The sequence below is a fragment of the Bombina bombina genome, chromosome 6 (assembly GCF_027579735.1).
Source record: "Bombina bombina isolate aBomBom1 chromosome 6, aBomBom1.pri, whole genome shotgun sequence".
Classification (NCBI taxonomy): domain Eukaryota; kingdom Metazoa; phylum Chordata; class Amphibia; order Anura; family Bombinatoridae; genus Bombina; species Bombina bombina.
This window is the reverse complement of record NC_069504.1, coordinates 1,085,514,203-1,085,538,375: the sequence shown is the minus strand read 5'-3', so window position 1 is coordinate 1,085,538,375 and position 24,173 is coordinate 1,085,514,203.

Here is a 24,173-nt window from a genome sequence, read left to right as displayed (position 1 = left end):
TTGCGGTGGTGTGCGGTCGGCAGATTAGGGGTTAAAAAAAATTAATTATAGTGGCGGCGATGTGGGGGGGCCTCGGTTTAGGGGTACATAGGTAGTTTATGGGTGTTAGTGTACTTTAGAGCACAGTAGTTAAGCGCTTTATGAACCGGCGTTAGCCCAGAAAGCCCTTAACTCCTGGCTTTTCTCTGCGGCTAGAGTTTTGTCATTAGATTTGTAACGCTCACTTCAGCCAAGACTCTAAATACCGGCGTTAGAAAGATCCCATTGAAAAGATAGGATACGCAAGTAGGGGGATCTGCGGTATGGAAAAGTCGCGGCTGGAAAGTGAGCGTTAGACCCTTTCCTGACTGACTCTAAATACCAGCGGGCGGTAAAAACCAGCATTAGGACCCCCTAACGCTGGTTTTGACGGCTAACCCAGAACTCTAAATCTAGCCGTAAGATTGTTAAACTATCTAACAACCTTACTCTGCACAGTTTCTTTTTGTACCTGATTTATATAGTATCTGTCCATAATTGTCCTCAGCAGCAGAGATAGATAATGGGAAAAAGATTATCATGGAAGGTATTATATATCTAAAACAGAATAATCTGATTTGTATTGGCTGCGATATTTATTCTTTGAAATGCGCCCCCTGCTTCCTGCTAACTTTGCTCTCCCCAGTGAAGTTTCCCTTTGCACCGAGCTCCATTACTTTCCATGGGAGAAATCTCGCAACTCGTAGGGGAAGCTCTAGAGCGCCCGCATGTTTTTTTGTGTCACACTTGACAAATCGTACATAATTGTGCCATTAATGGTTCAGACATTAGGGCATATTTATCAATGTGCGAGCGAACATGATACGAAGTACCATATCATACGCTGTCGGCATTTATCATTGCACTAGCAGTTCTTGTGAGCTGCTGGTGCAATGCCGCTCACTGAAGATTCGCGGCCGCTAACAGGGGGTGTCAATCAACCCGATCGTACTCAATTGGATTGATTTCTGTCTGCCGCCTCAGAGCAGGCGGACACAGGGGCGAAACTACAGGGGGTGCAGAGGGCGCAATTGCTTCTTAGATTCTTGCACCTGGGCCCTGTGGTTTCTAGTTACGCCTCTGGGCGGACAAGTTATGGAGCAGAGGTCTTTAGACTGCTAGTTTCTGCTGAGCTTCCATAGAGAGCTTGATAAATATGCCCCATTCTTTCATCATGTTGGGATATCTCAATTCTTTAGCTTTCGCAGATAAACACTGAAATATGTTGGTTTTAGAAACTTTTTTAAATGATTAAATAGACATGAAAGTCAAAAATAAATGTTTCATTATTTAGATAGAGCGTGTAATAAAAAAAAAAAAAAAAAAACTTCATGTGTTTTCTTTGAATCTTACACTTCTTGAGCACTATATGGAAGCAGGGCTTACGACTACTGTATGTTTGTAACAATGTAGAAGAGTGAAGAATACCAAGAAAAAAGTCAATTTGATTAGTGAAGTAAACGGGAAATCTTCTTTAAAATTGAATTCTGTGTCTGAATCCCAAAAGTTTCATTTTGATATTCATGTCACTTTAACTTTTGACATTTATAATTATAAACTCATGAGGGAGTAACTGTCTCATATTTCTCACAGATATGTTAAAAAGAAAGGAAGAAAAACAGATGTTTGAATAATTTTGTAAGGCAAAGTGTAACTGTAAATATTTTCCCTTAAAGGGACAATACCCCAAATTTTTCTTTCATGATAGATAGAGCATACAATTTTAAGCAACTTTCGAATTTACTTCTGTTTTGAAATTTGTGTCATTCTCTTGCTATGCTTTGTTGAAGGAGAAGCAATGCACTACTGGGAGCTAGCTGAACACAGTGGTTGAGCCAATGACAAGAGGAATTTATGTACAGCTACTAATCAGCAACCAGTTTCCAATAGTGCATTGCATCTCCTGAGTCTATCTAGGTATGCTTTATAACAAATTATACCAAGAGAATAAAGCAAATTAGTTAATAAAAGTAAATTGGAAAGTTGTTTAACATTGAATGCTCTATCTGAATCATGAAAGTTTAATTTTGGCTTTTGTGACCTATCACTGTGTTTCCAATTACTTGTTAATACCAGCTGCAGAGTATTAAATGTATAGGAAACTGTTTCTTTAGGTTTATTTTTTAATAGCAAATAGCTGTTTTTTCTAATAAAAACCAGAACGAACTTTGGGCCAGATTATGAGTGGATCGCTATTTAGCACTTTCGTTCTCGTGCTAACTGTGTATAAGTAAACTTTTTGAGCACATCAGATTGCGCTCATACTACAAGTTGAAAGTAAAAAATTATAGCTTGCGCGCTAACCCGATGTGCGCCAAAAGACCAACTTAGAATATTTTACACGTGACAACCTTTTCCCCCATAGAAGTCAATGGAGAAATAAATTGTGCAAAAAACCTGAGTGATAACCCAAACGCATATTTCAAGTGCGCTAACCCGACACGAAAATATGAATATTTTACATTCTAATGTCCTGCACAAAGCAGTATATGTTCTGTTTATTCAGAAATACATGTTTCTACATATATCTGATGGTATTTTGGTACAATATATATCTATACCTATACCTATATATATATATGGATGATTATAGTTATATATACACATGTTAACTTCAATTGTACTCAAGAGATCGTGTTTATTTTCAACGTGTAATACAAGATCAATTTGACATGCTGAGAAGTCACTTGGGATGATCATGATTTTTTTTTATAAATGATTAAAATGATTTGTCCTTAGAGGAGGAAGATGTTTAGGATACTGTGTCCTCCAACAGCTCCTGTCTGAAATTTTTCTACAAGACGTTTGGAGCTCCCAGTCATAGCAGCAGATCCTGGGATTTCACAAATGTGCTGTTATTCAGAGTAGGATCTCTTGAAGGAGCGTTACACAGTATGGAATGTATTTGAAAGGAATAAAAATCATTCAGCATTAGACTTTTCTCCCTTGGGTTTATCTTATTTCAATGTGATATTCAAAAGAAAAGTTTGTTTTTAATAAATGTTATTTGTTTATTGAAAATTGTAGCCAGACCACATGATATTTGTCATAAGAGAGTGATTACAATGGTACTGTTATGATTATATCACAGCTGGGCATGGAATAATGACATCATGCAGTACATACTAATAATGCTTGTTTTTAACCTATATCTTGTCTTCTGAACTGCACATTAAAAGGGATGGCTTGCTATCATTTCTCTCTCCATTTTAATGTGTTCCTAGTTATCTATTTTACCTGATGAAATGTATTAAATTGATTACAAATAGATTATTTAGCTTTATTTTGACATATGAAATAGCTTTTTCTGTCTGTTGTATCCCTACCTATACTGAAAACTTCAATACTTAAGGTTTGGATATTGAAAAGCTATGTAAACATAAACAGGAGAAAAAAAAATTACACTCCCATTGGGGAGTAATAGAGATAAGTGCTAAAATGTTCATCTTCAATTGTTCTCTCTAAGGGCCCGATTCTATAAAGCTCTCTGATCTGGTGAAATTGTTTAAGAATGCTCAATAGTCCTTCTATTTCCCTGGTGGTGGTGAAATTCTATAAAGCCACTTTATACCCTGAAAACAGGGTGTCTCGCTAAGGGGCGTATACTGCATGTTCGTATGGGAAGGAGATGCAAACATTACAAAAGTGCACAATGAAAATCGTAATTTAAAAACCATACAAAGCAAATAACTGAACCATTCACACAAAGAATGCGCAGGAAAACACTGTAGTGTTAAAGTGCATCATAAACTGCATTTTTTAAATACATTTTTTATAAATTAGACAGGGATTAATTGTAATAAATATGCAAAACTTAAATCGTAATTTAAGTACACTAGATATGCAAAAAACACATAGAAATGAATTCCTATAAGTACAAAATACAAAGCATAATTATTTTTTTGTAAAATGGGCTAAACATGGGCGTTCCATGTGCATATATGAAATTGTCTCATCTATCTCAGGATAAGTCTGTAACATGTTTGCTCTACAGATCTCACTGTTTTTTACGCAACTTAAAAGGTGTTGAGCTTTTGTTAAAATACTCAAAACATTAATTACTCTAAAATTAAATCTATGCATACGAAAATAATAGCGATTATAAGGTACAGTGCACTGAAAACAACGTAATTTGTATTAGGCGTAATATTATAGCTTCCAAAACATACACTGGGTTCTCCCTCTTTACTTCGCCTCCATTACCCCAGCGATATTTATTTTAAGTATACAGACAGGTGTGTGTATAAAGAGTTACAGTATGGAGAACTGATCTCTCTTTAAGTTCTGCTTATTTTAATGGATTGTGGTTTCAAAGAGCAAAACTAGTTTGTATACAAAAATAAACCTATATATATATATATATAGAGAAAATAAGAGAGAGAGAGAAAATAAGAGAGAGAGAGAAAATAAGAGAGAGAGAGAGAAAATAAGAGAGAGAGAGAGAAAATAAGAGAGAGAGAGAGAAAATAAGAGAGAGAGAGAGAAAATAAGAGAGAGAGAGAGAAAATAAGAGAGAGAGAGAGAAAATAAGAGAGAGAGAGAGAAAATAAGAGAGAGAGAGAGAAAATAAGAGAGAGAGAGAGAAAATAAGAGAGAGAGAGAGAAAATAAGAGAGAGAGAGAGAAAATAAGAGAGAGAGAGAAAATAAGAGAGAGAGAGAAAATAAGAGAGAGAGAGAAAATAAGAGAGAGAGAGAAAATAAGAGAGAGAGAGAAAATAAGAGAGAGAGAGAAAATAAGAGAGAGAGAGAAAATAAGAGAGAGAGAGAAAATAAGAGAGAGAGAGAAAATAAGAGAGAGAGAGAAAATAAGAGAGAGAGAGAAAATAAGAGAGAGAGAGAAAATAAGAGAAAATAAGAGAGAGAGAAAATAAGAGAGAAAAAGAGAAAGAGAGAAAGAGAGAAAAAGAGAAAAAGAGAAAAAGAGAAAAAGAGAAAGAGAGAAAGAGAGAAAGAGAGAAAGAGAGAAAGAGAGAAAGAGAGAAAGAGAGAAAGAGAGAAAGAGAGAAAGAGAGAAAGAGAGAAAGAGAGAAAAGAGAAAAAAGAGAAAAAGATAAAAAGAGAAAAAGAGAAAAAGAGAAAAAGAGAAAAAGAGAAAAAGAGAAAAAGAGAAAAAGAGAAAAAGAGAAAAAGAGAAAAAGAGAAAAAGAGAAAAAGAGAAAAAGAGAAAGAGAGAAAGAGAGAAAGAGAGAAAGAGAGAAAGAGAGAAAGAGAGAAAGAGAGAAAGAGAGAAAGAGAGAAAGAGAGAAAGAGAAAAAGAGAAAAAGAGAAAGAGAGAAAGAGAGAAAGAGAGAAAGAGAGAAAGAGAGAAAGAGAGAAAGAGAGAAAGAGAGAAAGAGAGAAAGAGAGAAAGAGAGAAAGAGAGAAAAAGAGAAAAAGAGAAAAAGAGAAAAAGAGAAAAAGAGAAAAAGAGAAAAAGAGAAAAGAGAAAAAGAGAAAAAGAGAAAAAGAGAAAAAGAGAAAAGAGAGAGAGAGAGAGAGAGAGAGAGAGAGAGAGAGAGAGAGAGAGAGAGAGAGAGAGAGAAATTGAAGTGCACTCTCAATTGATTTAAAAACATCCAAGGTGCTAGTAAGGCAGTAAATATCCAAACAAATAGCTGGCACTCTCTGGAATTTTTCAATGTGTTTAATCAAACATGTGACGTTTCGGGGTCTTGCTCAGACAAAAGATTGTGATACACCGTGCCAGTAAATACCCATAAATCCCTCCCACTAATCATAATAGGACTGCCTACTAATTATTGTTCTCAGATGGATACTAAATACACATATTCAGCATGATCCACGTATCCAAAATAAGACTCTCTGGGCAGATCTGTAAAATGGTGCACATATAAAAACATTAAAAATATTAAAAACAGTGGAGCATATAACAGTTACCATATTAACGATTCATTAAGTTGCTATGCTGTATTTCATTAGAGAATGTCTTTTTTACATTATTAAGACTCCAACTCTGTGTGTTTTACCCCCTGCAAGCGCATAGTTTAAAGGGACACTAAACCCACATTTTTCTTTAATGATTCTGATAGAACATGCAATTTTAAGCACCTTTCTAATTTACTCCTATTATCAATTTTTCTTCGTTCTCTTACTATCTTTATTTAAAAAGCAGGAATGTAAAACTTAAGAGCCGGACCATTTTTGGTTGAGAACTTGGGTTATGCTTGCTTATTGGTTTGCTAACTGTATCCACCAATAAGCAAGCGCTATCCATGGTGCTGAACCTAAAATGGGTCGGCTCCTAAGCTTTAAATTCCTGCTTTTTACATAAAGATAGCAAGAGAACAAATAAAAATTGATAGTAGGAGTAAATTAGAAAGTTGCTTAAAATTGCTGCTCTATCTGAATCATTAAAGAAAAAATTAGGTTTAGTGTCCCTTTAAGTTCTACTCTGCACTGCTAACACTAAAGATGCCAAGCTGGACACAGCCAGTTATTGCTAGGGTTGTCCGACTGCCACTGACGACTGGATCACTGGCTGTTTTCTGCTCAGAACCAGCAGTACTCTGTGGCTCCCCAGCAGGACTTTAACGATGTGTTTAGCTAGAAGCAGGTAGGTAGGCTTAGGAGTGTACATGTGTCTGGAGCACTAGATGGCATCAGTTTTGCAAGAATGCTTTTTTTTTAGTCCTTATAACTTTAAAAAAAAAAAAATAATAATAATACAGGTAGCCCTCAGTTTACGCCGGGGTTAGGTTACAGAAGGAATAATTGTAAATCAAAACCATTGTAAATTGAAACCCAGTTTATAATGTAAGTCAATCGGAAGTGAAGGAGATAGGTTCCAGGCCCCTCTCAAAATTGTCATAAGTAACACCTAATACATTATTTTAAAAACTTTGAAATGAAGACTTTAAATGCTAGACAGCATTATAAACCTAATAAAATAATCACACAACACAGACTTCACTTGCATTTATCTGCAAACAGTTCTTTCTATGCATTCCAATCTGGACTGAGTTATAGACAGGAAGACCTTGTTCCTTTGAAAGCTGCTCTATAGCTCAGGTCTGGTTAAACTGATTAATTTCAGCTTGCTTGGCTTTGCTGTGACACAAGCGGACAGCTCCACCTACTGGCTATTTTAATAAATGCACTGCTTCTCAATGCTTTTCAATAGCAGTCGCATGACTGGAAAAAAAGGTTGTTATTCTGAAACGGTGTAAATTGAACCGTTGTAAAACGAGGGCCACCTGTATTTATTAGATGGTGTTATTATGAGTGTAACTATACATTCTAGTGTATTTTTTATGTGTTTTGTGCAACTTTTTAGTTTAGCGAAACACTTAACCAGAGCTCTGAAGTAGTAGTAATGATTCTTGCATGAGCACAATCGTGTTTACTTTCAACTCGTAATACGAGCGGTAAACCCCATGAGCGCAAAACCCTCGCAATATACCCCTTATCGCTCGGTGGCACAAACATTTGCACTCCACTCGTAATCTAGCCCTTTATGTAGCCACAAATCAGCAAGCGCTATCCAGGGTGCTGAACCAAAAATGTTCCGGCTCCTAAACTCAGAATCCTGCTTTTTCAAATAATGATACAAAGAGAACGAAGAACAAATGTGTAAATTAGAAAGTTGGTTAAAATTGCAAGCTCTATCTGAATCATGAAAGAAAGAAAAATTGGGTTGAGTGTCCCTTTAATGTTCCTGTAACAAATGCCATTCTGTATAACATAGCTCTCAATATCTAGTGAAGATTTATCAACTGGGAAATTGGGTAACTAGACAGGAAAACAACTTGCAAGTTCAATAGAAATCCACAGTGAACCATATGTCACACACAGAGAACCTCTCATGTGGGGAACTGTAGTATCCTCTCCTCCCTGTGCTGAAAATAAGCTCGCTCAGAACAGACTTTGAATGGCATATTTATATCATCGTACTGAGACTGCCAACATTACTGGGCAGACGTGTGGTGAAAAATGTTTGGGAGAGTCATCTAAAGAATCTGTGTATTGCAGTGAGTCAGGTACACATCAGACAGCACTGACTGTGATCAGATAACGTATACTGTAGGTCGGCTTCCCATAAACATGCTCTGAATACTACAGTGTGGCCCTCCGGGCTGTATTGTTCTATACGGCTCCATATTTAAAGAGACAAGAAGGTCTAACTATGTATACTTACATGGTATGTTTGTAATTGTACTCAGGGGGACACAGGTCATTTTGGCCACGTGGGCAGATGTTGATTCTAAGTGTTTATAGAGCAAATTGCACAAAATAAATAGATATATACAGTTAGGGCAGCGAAGCTTTGGCTTTTCACGCTTGGCTGTGAGTTTCCCGGCCTTTCAGCTGTCACAAAATTCCTGTTTAAAAGATCATGCCCTGATAATATCGGCATCACTCAGCTTGCATTGTGTCAGACCTGTTAGTTCTGTATGAAAAAGAGACGCTGATATACACAGCAACACCTCATTCTGCTCTATTCTGGGGGACAGCTTTATTTTGGGTTTCTGGATATGGCGTCATTCCACAGAAAGCAATGGAGGGAACAGCCTTTAAAACTTAGCTACAGTTTTTCAGGAGGAGATTCCTGGGATGACTGGTAAGTGGCAGCTCGTACGTGAGCCTTGCTTTAGGGACATTAAATGCTAAATAAATGTTATATATATACTGATGTATTGAAAACAACGTTTACCCTGAGATTAAAATGCAGATACATTTTTAAAAATATATACATACAATTTCTTTAAATATTAAAGAAACATTTTTTTTTTTTTTAATTATTTAAAGTAATGGGCATAGCCATGTTGAAGCCTAGGTTTACCCTTGCCTAACTTCTGCTGATGACAGTTGGGGACAGATTTAGGTGTTCAAAAATGGCTGTACGGAATATAGAAAAGTTAAGGTAATTTTATTTATATGATTTAACGTCTCTATAACATTGCTATATTCCACATAGCTGTTTGCAATTTATCTGTCCATAATTGTTCTCAGCAGGATAGATTAGCTAAGGGAAACTTAGGTTTCAACATGGTGAAACCCTTTGCTTGAAAATGGTACAAAATAAATGTTTTACTACATAGAATTAAACATTTTATATTAAGTCTTTAATGCTACACATTCCTTTACCTAAACCTAGTTTGTTATTGTGAGTGTTGGACAAAGGTTTGGGTTACAAGTTGCTGAAGTAGTTGTTTTAATTGAGCAGCAAAAACATCTATTTTGATGTATTTAAAACATCCAAAATCTTCATTTACTTCATCTTGCAATGTCTTGTGATATTACATGTTCTTTAGTACCTTTGCATTTGTCCATGTGTAATACAGAGGGGTCCTTGGCACAACTCCTAATAAAACACTTAAAGTATTCCAATAAATGACACTTTAATGGCTGAATTTATCAGTTGTGTTACCCAGAATATTGGAGTTTAATTTAACTCAGATGTGGCATCATTTAGGTTGTGTGTCCAGACTGGCAATAATATTCTAAAACAAAATATCTTGCAGGCAGTATGGCACTAGCGGTGTGCAGTATGACAGTAGACCAGGGACAGCTCTTGGGTAAGTGTGCCAAGGTTCACATTCCCTGATGTAATGGATGCCAGTATCATTACCCTGCAGGATGGCACCCAGAGAAATCCACACCAGGTGCATTGTTTATGCATTTAAGGGACATGAAACCCATTTTTTTTCCTAAATGATTCAGATAGAGAATACATCTTTAAATTAAACTTTCAAATTTACTTCTGTTATCAATTTGTCTTCATTCTCTTGGTATCCTTTGAAGAGGCATGTATGTGCAACCACCAATAAGCAGCTAGTTCATTGTAGTGCATTGTTGCCCTTGAGTCTACTTAGGTGTGCTTAGCAACAAAGGATACAAAGAGAATAAAAATAGATAGTAGAAGTAAATTGGAAAGTTGTGTAAACTGAAATGATTTATCTAAATCATTTAAAGTGATACTAAATATTGTTGTAATAAAAAAGCACAAAATAGTGGCTTATACTTAAAAGTTAAAATCAATTTAAATAGATGAATGCTACATATTGCAATGATTTTTATATTTTTTTAACTTAATTTGTGCAGTGTCCATTACTTCCTGTCACAGACCTGAGAACCTGAGTTATGCTTGCTTATTGGTGGCTAAATATCAGCCACCAATAAGCAAGCTCTATCCATGGTGCTGAACCTAAAATGGTCTGGCTGCAAAGATTTACATTCCTGCTTTTTAAATAAAGATAGCAAGAGAACAAAGAATAATTGATAATAGGTGTAAATTAGAAAGTTGCTTAAAATTTTACGCTCTATCTGAATCATGAGAGAAAAATGTGGGTTTAGAGTCCCATTAATTAATCTGCTAGACATATAAATACATATTTCTGTAGTCCTAATCACTAAATTTGTCACTAAATGGGGACATGAGGTTGTAAGTCTCTCTCTAGTGATCTAATCATCAGGTAGTAGTGCATACAAAGAGATGTGTGGCCGGCACTGATAGTGTATTCCTGGGATCTGTGCAGTTATCCTGATCTTGCAGCTGTCACTTTCTCAGCTCCTGGGAATGGCTGGAATGGAACAGCTGCCGGAAACAGACATATGACAATGACAGCTGAGCTTCATACTTTGTGATATCATTCCTTTGAAGATGCAATTCTCTGTCTAACGTCACATTCTGTAAAAGACTCTTCTCCCGATTACAAGAAGTTGTTTCATTCATATATTATTATATATAAAACATGTGATATAGAATCTGGAATTAGGTAAATACTGAATGAATACTGATCTCATAAATGCAGCCTAAAAGATTGCACCAATATGAATGGCAAGACCCGTCACTAAAGCCAGATATGAAACAGGCTACAGGAGTGCACCCTGTAACTGTGAATAGAGGCGGGTGGTACAGCTTCCTATTGGCTGTACCTCCCAGCTCTAAGAATGTAAAATAAAACTTACCCCATTGTGCATGTGTATATTGAGCACGCCGTTAGGTTTAAAATAAAGAAATGGAAACATAATGGAACTCTGTAAGTGCGGTCAATTAACTTAAAGTGCTTTCATATTAATTTCCCTTTAAGTGCTTCCTGTTTACATAGCTTTTCAAAAAAGAGATTACAGCAGTATTCATATTTTCAGTATATGCAGTGGATTCAACAGGCAAAAGCAGCTATTTCAAATGACAAAATAAAGGTAAAAATAATTTGCAAGCAATTTAAAGGGATACTTAACCCAATTTTTGTCTTTCATGATTCAGATAGAGCATGAAATTTTAAGCAACTTTCTAATTTACTCATATTATCAATTTTTCTTCATTCTCTTGTTATCTTTATTTAAATATTTGGTCAGCACCTAGGTAGCGCTTGCTGATTGATGGCTACGTTTAGCACCCAATCAGCAAGTGCTACCCAGGTGCATAACCAAAAATGGGCCGGTTCCTAAGCTTATATTCCTGCATTTTTCAAATAAAGATAGCAAGAGTATGAAGGAAAATGTATAATAGGAGTAAATTAGAAAGTTGTTCAAAATTGCATGATCTATCTGAATCATTAAAGAGTGTCCCTTTAACCCCTTGGTGACCGAGGACGTGCCAGGCACGTCCTACAAAAAATGACAGTTAAGGACCAAGGACGTGCCTGGCAAGTCCTCTGAGGTTTCAAGCACTGCTGGAAGCGCTTGTCATCGATTCCAGCCCTTTTCAGGGTATTGCAGCGATGCCTCAATATTGAGTCATCATGCAATACCCTTTTTAAGCACACCGATGCAGAGAGGGCTACTACACAAGACTTTATAGGCAGGAGGGAGAGGGAGGGGGGAATAACTGTTGGGAAAGAGATCTGGGAGGGGGTTGGGTATTGAGGGGGGCAGCTACACTACAGAAACAAATTGATTTAGCCCAAAAATGCCTATAATTGAGCAAACTGGGTACTGGCAGGGAGGTTGGCGGCTAAGAAGAGATCCAACACTGCAGTATATATACAGTATATATATATATATATATATATATATATATATATATATATATATATATATAATCCAATTAGCACGTGTTCCAGCACTCCAGCTTCAACTAATAATGAAGCACCTGGGTGCAATCCTCAATGGATTGTAGATAAGAGCTAGGAAAGGGAGGGCACTCTCAGGATTTAGATACATCAAAGTTAGTTTATTGTTTATAACAACAACGTTAGAAAGTCATAAGGATAGGTCGACGTTTCAGCTTACATAGAAGCCTTCATCAAGACAGATGAACAACTCACAACGGCGACTTGCAGCCGCACACAACACCACCAGCAAAACATTCTGTTTTGTCAGAGGATTGGAAGCAGGCCCATTGAGAAAGGTGCCAGAGGCGCACCGAAACGTCTGGGGTATTTATGTGATGGACTTTGTCATTTGTATGCATTAAAGAAATATTTTACTACAAGACCGGTGAGTGCAGCATTTTTTCTACTCATAAGGAGTGAGAGCTGGAAAGGATATGTATTGTATATGCAGCACCACGGCAATTGGACTGTGTTCAATGGAGTGCACCTTATTTTGAATTTGAATATATATATATATATATATATATATATATATATATATATATATATATATATATATATATAAATAAAGCCTTTTATTTTAGTACTGGCAGACTTTCTGCTAGTACTTAAAGTGAAGGTAAACTTTGATGAATGAAACCCGGTTTTTAAAAATACTATTAAAAACGGGCACTTTCATTCATCAAAGTTTACAAAGCAGCCGTTTTGTTTAAAAATGTACCTCTCTTCTCTTCACAGCCGGAGCAGCTTCCCCCGCCCAGAGATACTCTCTTCTCATGTCAGCAATGACTAATCCGGCTTCCTTCAATCACGGCTTTCCCCCCAGAGGTAACATTGCCTGAGGCCATGCCATGATTGGAGGAAGTCGGATTAGTCATTGCTGACGTGTGAAGAGAGGATCTCCGTGCGGGGGGGAAGCTGCTCCGGCTGTGAAGAGAAGAAAGGTAAGTTTTTAAACAAAAAGGCTGCTTTGTAAACTTTGATGAATGAAAGTGCCCCTGTTTTTAATAGTATTTTTAAAAAACGGACTTTCATTCATCAAAGTTTACCTTCACTTTAAGATGGTGGTGACAATTGTTAGGTGGGGGAGGGAAGAGAGCTGGATGAGGGGAGGTGGTCAGGGAGGGTTTAGGTGGTGGGATGTGTCAGGTGGGAGGCTGATCCCTACACTAAAGCTAAAATTAACCCTACAAGCTACCTTCAATCTAACTAATTAACCCCTTCACTGCTGGGCATAATACAAGTGTGGTGCGCAGCGGCATTTAGCGGTGTTCTAATTACCAAAAAGCAATGCCAAAGCCATATATGTCTGCTATTTCTGAACAAAGGGGATCCCAGAGAAGCATTTACAACCATTTGTGCCGTAATTGCACAAGCTGTTTGTAAATAATTTCAAACCTAAAGTTTGTCAAGAAGTTTGTGAAAAAGTTAACAATTTTTTTATTTGATCGCATTTGGCGGTGAAATGGTGGCATGAAATATACCAAAATAGGCCTAGATCAATACTTTGAATTGTCTACTAATATATATATATATATATATATATATATATATATATATATATATATATATATATATATATATATATATATATATATACATACATACATACATACACACACACACACACACACACATGTCAAGGGATATTCAGGGATTCCTGACAGATATCAGTGTTACAATGTAACTATGGCTAAAAAAAAAATGGTTTGGAAATAGCAAAGTGTTACTTGTACTTATTGCCCTATAACTTGCAAAAAAATCAAATAACATGTAAACATAGGGTATTTCTAAACTCAGGACAAAATGTAGAAACTATTTAGCATGGGAGTTTTTTGGTGGTTGTAGATGTGTAACAGATTTTGGGGGTCAAAGTTAGAAAAAAATTGTTTTTTTCCAATTTTTCATCCTATTTTATAATTTTTTTTATAGTAAATTATAAGATATGATGAAAATAATGGTATCTTTAGAAAGTCCATTCAATGGTGAGAAAAACGGTATATAATATGTGTGGGTACAGTAAATGAGTAAGAGGACAATTACAGCTAAACACAAACACAGCAGAAATGTAAAAATAGCCCTGGTCCCTAACGGTAAGAAAATTGAAAAATGGTCTGGTCACTAAAGGGTTAACAGATAAAATGGAGCAACATATTAAATGGAGAACATTTATATGAAATATATATTTAACCTAAAGTTTAGTGTCCATTTAACTTCTTATATTTGCCAGTGATGGTGAACCTTGGCACTCCACTACATTTCCCATGATGCTCGACTGGACTTCAGAGATTTTAAGTATAATGGAAAATGTAGTTCTGAATAATCTGGGTTGCCAAGGTTCGCCATCACTGATATATGCCATGAATTAAAGGGATATGAAGCCCAGCAATTTCAAAAAAGTTTCCAATTTACTTCTATTATCAAATTTGCTTTGTTCCCATGTAATTATTTGTTGAAGAGATACCTAGGTAGGTGTCTGGTGCACTACATAGCAGGAAATAGTTCTGTCATCAAGTGATTTTGCAAAACTGCTGCCATATAATGCTCCAGACATGTGCATGCTCCTGAGAGTACGTTCCTGCCTTTCAACAAAAGACACGAAAAGAACAAAGAAAATGTGATAATAGAAGTAAATTAGAAAGTTGTTTAAAAATGTGTTCTGTATCTGATCCATTAAAGAAAAATTGGGGGTTTCATTTTCCCTTTAAATGTCCCTTTTTTGGTGGCACTCATGACGCAATTATATACCTTTTTTTTTTTTAATATACCATTGTAGCCAGTTTGGGCACACGTTCTCATAAAGGCTAATTGTATATTTTATATCTTGATCACTGCATGTTTTCAATAGAAAATCATATCTGATAAGAAGTGCGTTATGAGCCAACGGTATGGTCCTAAGGCTGAGACTGTGTTATCTCCCAAGCAAAGAAAAAGCTAATTAGCAGTTGCTGGGTGGGCAAAACCCACAGCAGTTGGCAGACATTGTGCCACGAGATTCAAACAGTAAAGTTAAAGAAACAGTCTACACCAGAATTGTTATTGTTTAAAAAGCTAGATAATCCCTTTATTACCCATTCCCCAGTTTTGCATAACCAACACAGTTATATTAATATACTTTTTACCTCTGTGATTACCTTGTATCTAAGCATCTTCTGACATCTGTCTGATCACATGACTTTTTATTTATTATCTACTAGTCCTAAAGCCCGTGTACACGGGCCATTTTTTGCAGTACAGCGGTTCCACCCCTTGCTCTCTCTCCCCCTCTCTTTTGCTCCCTCTCCCCTCCTCTTTTTTGCTCTCTCTCCCTTCTCTCTTTTGCTCTCAATCCCCCCCTCTCTTTTGCTCCCTCTCTTTTGTGCTCTCGCTCCCCCTCTCTTTTGCGCTCTCCTCCTCTCTTCTGCTCACTCTCTACCCCCTCTCTTCTGCTCTCTCTCTTTACCTCCTCTCTTCTGCTCTCTCCCCCTCTCTCTAATTTGCTCTCTCCCCCCTCTCTTTTGCTCTCTCTCCCCTCCTCTCTTTTGCTCTCTCTCCCCTCCCCTCCTCTCTTTTGCTCTCTCTCCCCTCTCTCTTTTGCTCTCTCTCTCCCCCTCTCTTTTCCTCCCTCTCTTTTGCTCTCTTTCCCCCCTCTCTTTTGCTGTCTCTCCTCTCTTTTGCTGTCTCTCTCCCTCTCTTTTGCTTTCTCTATTCCCCTCTTTTGCTCTCTCTCCCCCTCTCTTTTGCTGTCTCTCTCCCTCTCTTTTGCTCTCTCTACCCCCCTCTTTTGCTCTCTCTATCCCCCCTCTTTTGCGCTCTCTCTCCCCCTCTCCCCTTTCTTTTGCTCTCTTTTCCCCCCTCTTTTGCTTTTTCTCTCCCTCACTTTTGTTGTCTCTCTCCCCCTCTCTTTTGTTCTCTCCCCCCACTCTTTTGCTCTCTCTATCCCCCCTCTTTTGCTCTCTCTCTCCCCTCTTTTGCTGTCTCTCTCCCTCTCTTTTGCTCTCTCTATCCCCCCTCTCTTTTGCTCGCTCTCTCCACCTCTCTTTTGCTCTCTCTATCCCCCCTCTTTTGCTCTTTCTACCCCCCCTCTTTTGCTCTCTCTCCCATCTTTTGTTGTCTCTCTTCCTCTCTTTTGCTCTCTCTATCCCCCCTCTCTTTTACTCACTCTCTCCACCTCTTTTGCTCTCTCTATCCACCCCCTCTTTTGCTCTCTCTCTCCCCCTCTCTTTTGCTCTCTCTCTCCCCCCCTCTATTTTGCTCTCTCTCTCCCCCTCTCTTTTGCGCTCTCTCCCCTCTCTGTTTTGCTCTCTCTCTCCCCCTCTCTTTTCCTCCCTCTCTTTTGTGCTCTCGCTCCCCCTCTCTTTTGCGCTCTCCTCCTCTCTTCTGCTCACTCTCTACCCCCTCTCTTCTGCTCTCTCTCTACCCCCTCTCTTCTGCTCTCTTTCTCCCCCTCTCTCTAATTTGCTCTTTCTCTCCCCCCTCTCTTTTGCTCTCTCTGCCCTCCTCTCTTTTGCTCTCTCTCCCCTCTCTCTTTTGCTATCTCTCTCTCCCTCTATTTTCCTCCCTCTCTTTTGCTCTCTCTCTCTCCCCCTTTCTTTTGCTGTCTCTCCTCCTCTCTTTTGCTGTCTCTCTCCCTCTCTTTTGCTCTCTCTATCCCCTCTCTTTTGCTCTCTCTATCTCCTCTCTTTTGCTCTATCTCCCCCTCTCTTTTGCTGTCTCTCTCCCTCTCTTTTGCTCTCTCTACCCCCTCTTTTGCACTCTCTATCCCCCTCTTTTGTGCTCTCTCTCTCCCTCTCCCCTTTCTTTTGCTCTCTTCCCCCCCTCTTTTGCTGTTTCTCTCCCTTTCTTTTGTTGTCTCTCTTCCCCTCTCTTTTGTTCTCTCCCCCCGCTCTTTTGCTCTTTCTCTCCCCTCTTTTGCTGTCTCTCCCTCTCTTTTGCTCTCTCTATCCCCCCTCTCTTTTGCTCGCTCTCTCCACCTCTCTTTTGCTCGCTCTATCCCCCCTCTTTTGCTCTCTCTCCCCTCTTTTGCTGTCTCTCTCCCTCTCTTTTGCTCTCTCTAGCCACCCCCCTCTTTTGCTCTCTCTCTCCCCCTCTCTTTTGCTCTCTCTCTCCCCCTCTATTTTGCTCTCTCTATTCCCTTCTTTTGCTCTCTCTATCCCCCCTCTTCTACTCTCTCTCTCTCCCCTTTATTTTGCTCTCTTCCCCCTTTCTTTTGATCTCTCTCTTCCCCTCCCTTTTGCTGTCTCTCTCCCTCTCTTTTACTCTCTCTCCCCCTCTCTTTTGCTCTCTCTCCCTCTCTCTTCCCCCTCTCTCTCCCCTCTCTTTTACGCTCTCCCCCTCTCTTTTTCTCTCTCCCCTCTCTTTTGCTCTCTCTCTCCCCTCTCTTTTCCCCCCTCTATTTTGCGCCCTCCCCCTCTCTTTTGCTCACTCTCCCCTCTCTTTTGCTCTCTCTCTCCCCTTTTCCCCCTCCCTTTTGCTTTCTAGATCCCCCTCTTTTGCTCTCTCTCTCCCCTTTCTTTTGCTCTCCCTACCCCCTCCCTTTTGCTGTCTCTCTCCCTCTCTTTTGCTCTCTCTATCCCCCCTCTTTTGAGCGCTCTCTCACGTTCGCACGGCCCCGCCCATGTCACACCCAGTCCCGTCCGTGTCACGTTCGGCCCCGCCCGCGTCATGCCCGCGTCACACCCGGCCGGCCCCGCCCCATCAAGCCCTAGTCAGCCCCAGAATCCCAGATGCCAGGTAAGTCTTTTGAAGGCCAGGTGTGTTTGTCCTCGCGCAGTCTCTAATGCGCATGACAGCTTTGGACAAACACACTTGGCCTTTTATATTATAGGATTGACTTTCATTTTAGCCAATTAGTGCAGTGTCTGCCACAAGCCACAGGCATAATCACAATGTTATCTATATGGCTCACATGAACTAGCAGTATACTGTTATGAAAAGCAAATTAAAAAGCATGTGATAAGAGGGCTTAGAAATGATCATATGAGCATACCTAGGTTTTATTTCAACTAAGAATACCAAGAGAACAAAGCACATTTGATGATAAAAGTAAGTTGTTTAAAATAACATTCCCTATCTGAATCATGAAAGTTTATTTTTGACTAGACTGTCCCTTTAATTTCGAAAGCTCATAACACATTGTAAGAGAATGCATGCAAACTTAAGTTTAATCATAGACCAAGTGATTACAAACTCATAAATTCTTTGTAATCTAGAATATTCCTGCCTATCTCACTTTCCCATCCAATACTGTAAAATAGATTAATACCCATAGACAATTCCAGGTAGTTAAATGAACAATAAAGTCAAATTAATGGTTCATGATTCAGACAAAGGGGCCTATCTATCAAACTCCGAATGGAGCTTGACGCCCCGTGTTTCTGGCGAGTCTTCAGACTCGCCAGAAACAGCAGTTATAAAGCTAAAGACCGCTGCTCCATAAACCTGTCCGCCTGCTCTGAGCAGGCGGACAGACATCGCAGAATTCAACCCGATCGAGTACGATCGGGTTGATTGACACCTTCTGCTGGCGGCCGATTGGCCACGAGTTTACAGGGGGCGGCTTTACACCAGCAGCTCACAAGAGCTGCTGGTGCAATGCTGGATACGGAGAGCGTATTTCTCTCCGCATTCAGCGATGTCTGTCGGACCTGATCCGCACTGTCGGATCAGGTCCGACAGACATATGATAAATAGGCCTCAAAGTATGCAATTTTGAAATTTCCATTATACTTCTGTTATCAAATTTGCTTAGTTCCTTGGTATCCTTTGTTAAAAAGCATATCTAGGTAGGAGCAGCAATGCACTAGTGGTTGTTATCTGCAGATTGGTAGCTAAACATATATTCTCATTGGCTCATGCAATGTGTTCATCAAGATCCTAGTAGTGCATTCCTGCTTCTTCAACACAGGATACAAAGAGAACGAAGCTAATTAGACAATAGAAGTAAATTGGAAAGTTGTTTAAAATTGTATTATCTGGCTGATTAATGAAAGCTTGATTTTTCACTTTACTATCCTTTTAATTATTATTGTTATTTCATTTTTATATTACTTTTCTCTGCTTGCAAAGATCCAAACCATCCTGCCCAAGCGTTGTCCTCTCCATCTCCACTGCACAAAATCTTCTTGTTTCCATCCCCTCTCTAAACTGTCCCATTTTACAGTTGCAAATATTCCAAAGTGCAAATGATTGCAAAATCCAAACCTTTCACGGTCCCAAGCAGTTTGGAAAAAGGGTTTTCTACTACCTGTATTATAATTGAAACGATGTCCCCTTTACATTTCTTTATAATAAAGAAACACAACACTTTCTTACTTGGCCTATCCATGATAAATAACTGTTGTTAGCTTATAATATCTTGCAATTTACACACTTGAGTTGTTTTTGTTATCTGAACGCACCGCTTACTAGATATAAGTCTTTATTCTATTTATACCCATAATCCAGTTAAACTTGCAGCATCTGTTCCACTTTTCATAATTAAAGTTTTTACATTTCGAGATTGAAACTGCTGGTTCTTTCCATAAAGGGAACAAAGAAATACATGAGAATAAAAGAAATTTGATAAAATAAGTTAAATTGTATTCTCCATGTGAATCATGAAAGAAAAATTTTGGGTTTCATGTCCCTTCAAGCTTTCCAAAGCACAGATTAATTGCATCATTTAATATAAACTGATTTGATGATAATATGGGGAAAACATTGGAAAATTGTAATAGTAGCTATTTTTAGCTTAATATTGGCATAAATTTTATCCAGGTAGTCAGTAAAATCAGCCCGGTGGTGTTCCCATTAAGGCTAGATTATGAGTGGCGCGCTGACTGTTGTTGTTGGACTAGCGCTGTCTAGCTATGAAAAACTGTTAAAATGCACTGAGATAAGAGGCAGCCTTCAAGGACTTTTAAATTAGCATATGAGCATACCTAGGTTTAGCTTTCAATAATGATTACCAAGAGAACAAAACAAATTTGATGATAACAGTAAATTGGAAAGTTGTTAAGAATTGCATGCCATCTCTGAATCATGAAAGTTTAATTTTGACTTGACTGTCCCTTTAATGCGCTACGGAATAGTGCAACCTCAGAACTCTGGTTAACTTTTACGCGACACAAAAAAGTTGGACAAAACACATCAAAATTACATTTAAAAGGACAGTTACACTCATAATAACACTGTCTAATAAAAATGATTTTAAGAAAAATATTGCATAAAAAAGTTATAAGGGCTCAAAGATATGAGGTATCAGGTGTAAGGGAAAAAAATACCTGTAAAGGGCTTTAACATAAAGATACATGCCTATACATACATACATATATATATATATATATATATATATATATACAAAATCCCAAATAAACTCTGCACTCACTCCGCTGTTCAACCGCCCAGGGTGCATCCAATGCCGCAGTGTGCCTTTACAAATATCCAAGAAAAGAGCACTCACCAGGACTTGTACCTTAAAGCAATTACCGCTTTATTTTAACAAAGTGACGTTTCGAGGATTTTAACCTCGTCCTCAGACTTTACAACAGTGTACATACCTGAATGCCTTTTAAACCCTCCACCGACTATCACCGCGATACCGGAAGTCACCCGGCGTCCTGTGCGCAAGACTGCGCATGTCAGAGCGTCGGCATGGCAACCGGCCGCGGTGTACACTAAAAACAAAATTGTGAATACAAACGGTTACAATATAGAGCAGTTCAATTGTTACAATCTCAATGCACTTAACAATCTAACACTATCTATTATAAGAGCTAGATAGTTACAACACTTAACATCTCTACGATGCGTGTAGTTTACTGTGTCAAATTTACCTGACTATTTCTAAACTGGGAATAGGTATAGACATAATTTTGAATCAAACATATCACCTAGTATGGCTATACTAGCTATCAGAATACACTTTACTGCTAACATCTGGATAATACTCCCTAACCTTTGGTATCACAGATAACAGTGCCAGTCCAGGTTGGTATTCAACCCTCCGGGCACCAAAGTGCCCAGATTGAAGATCCACCTGGACTCGCACTGCAACAGGAGTCTATCCCTATCACCCCCTCTAGTTGGGGGTGGAATGTGATCGATGATCACATACCTCAGGTCTGCAACCGTATGGCCAGTCAGCGCAAAATGTCGTGCCACGGGTTGGTCTGACCCCTTGTTTTTTATAGCCAATCGAATGGCTGCACGATGATTGGCCATACGGGTGCGCAAGTCGTCGATAGTCTTTCCGACATAGAATAACCCACACGGACAGTGTAATAAATACACTATATGCGTCGTCGTGCAGGTTACTCTATGCCGGATAGTGTATCTGCGATTGGTGGTTGGATGAACAAAGAATTTTGCGTTAGATAAACCACTACATGTGGTGCATCCCGTACACTTATAGCAACCAGGTTTCTTAGTCTGTAGCCAGTTCGATTTTTCGTAGCACAATACAGGGTCAACCTTCACCAGAATGTCCCGTAGAGAGCGTGATCTTCTAAAGCCTACTTGTGGATATCTGGAACCCCTAAATGGCAGATTTTTATCACTTTCCACGATATTCCAGTTCTTTTTTACCAATTTTTGTAGGTTCTGCTTGTCTGAGGTATAAGTAGTCGTCAATATCATCCTTCTCTCTTTATCCCTTTTTGTCACAGTTCTTAAAGCTGTATCCTGATCCATGGAGGTAAACTTCTGGAAGTGTTGGTTAATCTGTTTCTCTTGGTAACCCCTCTGTAAGAATCGTGCTTTCATTTCTATCAACTGTTGTTGGGCATTACTCTGTTTGTTGTTATTCCGCATAACCCGCTTGAATTGAGAGATAGGTAAAGCCTTCTTGAGTGATGGAGGATGGCAGCTAGTAGCCTCCAATAATGAGTTCCTATCTGTCTCCTTTTTGTACAAAGTTGTGCCCAACACACCATCTTCCATAGATATTCGCAGGTCGAGGAAATCTACTGATGTGGAACTCTTGGTCATCTTGAATTGTAGCTTTGGATTAATGGTGTTTAATATCCTATGCCAATCATCTAATTCCTCCTCCGTACCTGACCATAGAATGATCAAATCATCTATATAGCGTTTGAAATATTTAATGTGTTGGTGTAGAAATAGATCCGTGTCACGTTCTTCAAATTCTGCCATAAATAAATTGGCGTACGATGGGGCCATATTAGACCCCATCGCCGTCCCTTGTAGTTGCAAAAAGAACGATTTCTCAAACTTGAAGTAGTTTCTGCTGAGGCAGAGATCCAATAGTTCCAGGATTAACTCTACTGGAGGTCCCACGTATGGGTATCGATTCAATTGTTTGCGAACTGCCATCATCCCCTGTTCGTGTGGTATGGAGGTATACAGACTAACCACATCCAATGTTGCTAATAAGATGGGTTGTTTGATTGTTGGAAATGATTTGATCTCTTTGATCAGACTAATCGAGTCCAACAGAAACGAAGGCATATTGCGGACACATGGTTGGAGTATACTATCCAGAAATACTGCTACCGGTTGTAAGAGGGATCCTATGGAGGACACAATAGGTCTGCCCGGTGGGCAATTCGGGTGCTTATGGATCTTCGGCAGTGTGTAAAAAGCCGGAACCCTTGGGAACTTTACTTCCATAAAGTTCCTTTCTTGTTTCGTCAACCATCCAATCCTGAATGCTCGATCCAAAACTTCATCTATCTGTTTCTTGAACAACATGGTAGGATTGTAGGTCAGTTGTTTGTATGTAGCCGTATCCGTCAGCTGAGAAAGTATCTCTTGCTTGTAGTAAGAATAGTCCATTATGACCAATGCGCCTCCCTTATCGGCCTCCCTAAAGATTAGATCTTTATTTGTGCTCAAGTTATCCAGTGCTCTCTTTTCTTCTTTGGTTAAGTTGTTTCTGCAACCCGGTTTAGCCGAATTACACATTCTCTCTGTGTCATCCAATAGTAGTCTACTGTACGTTTTAATGCTAGGATTTGTACTTGAGCAATCATAGGTGCTTTTAGGTTTTAATTTGTGGATGTTAGCAGTTTCTTCAGTAGTATCTCCAAGTCCCATACCAAAATGCTCCTTCAATCTTAAGTTCCGTTCAAATTTTTGCATATCTATGTACATATCAAAGGGTTTGTAGAAAGCTGTTGGGATAAACGACAAGCCTTTATTTAGTATCTTGATCTCCAACGCTGACAACTGGTAAGAGCTGAGGTTGATTACTATGTCATTCGTTACATTCTGCGTTTGGCTCTGGGTGGTCTTCCCCTTACCACCCCCTCTCCTGATGTGCGTCCGATGCCTGCCAAGTTTTTTGATCTTGTAGTGATCCCCCCATCAAATGATCTTTGTGATGCTTCGGTAGATGTTATCCCATCTGAGTCAGTGCTATTGCCGGAAGAATCTATTGTGGTCATATTTCTTGGTTTGTAGAATCTTGGTCTCCTAGGTCTGATTTCAAAGGTCCTCTGTCTTTCTTCTGCCGAAAGTAACCACCTATAGACCTTTTTCTCTTTATAATCAGATTCTACAGCATCCCACTTCCGATTCTTGAAAGTTAGCAATTCTGTTTCGAAATCCAGTACTTGTTTGGTTAATTTTTCTAACCATTTGTTTTCTTGATCGGCTTCTAGTGTCGTTATGTGTGTAAATTCAAATTGTTGAATTTCGACATCGACTTTATCCAGTAATATTCTCACTTCTTCAATGACCAGAAGCATCAAATCTAAAGCGCATTTATTCAAAATGCTACACCACTTTATGCAAAACGCAGGGTTGTTCCTGCCTATAGTCGGAATGTTCTTTACTCTGAATCCTCTAGGAATAAAGAGTTTCCTATGATAATCTGATAGGAAAGTTCCGTGCAACGTTAAATCGATCTTTCTTTTTTTCAGTTTCAATAATTTTGCATATAGGTGGGAGGGCTGTTCCTTTAGATTCTACAAACCAAGAAATATGACCACAATAGATTCTTCCGGCAATAGCACTGACTCAGATGGGATAACATCTACCGAAGCATCACAAAGATCATTTGATGGGGGGATCACTACAAGATCAAAAAACTTGGCAGGCATCGGACGCACATCAGGAGAGGGGGTGGTAAGGGGAAGACCACCCAGAGCCAAACGCAGAATGTAACGAATGACATAGTAATCAACCTCAGCTCTTACCAGTTGTCAGCGTTGGAGATCAAGATACTAAATAAAGGC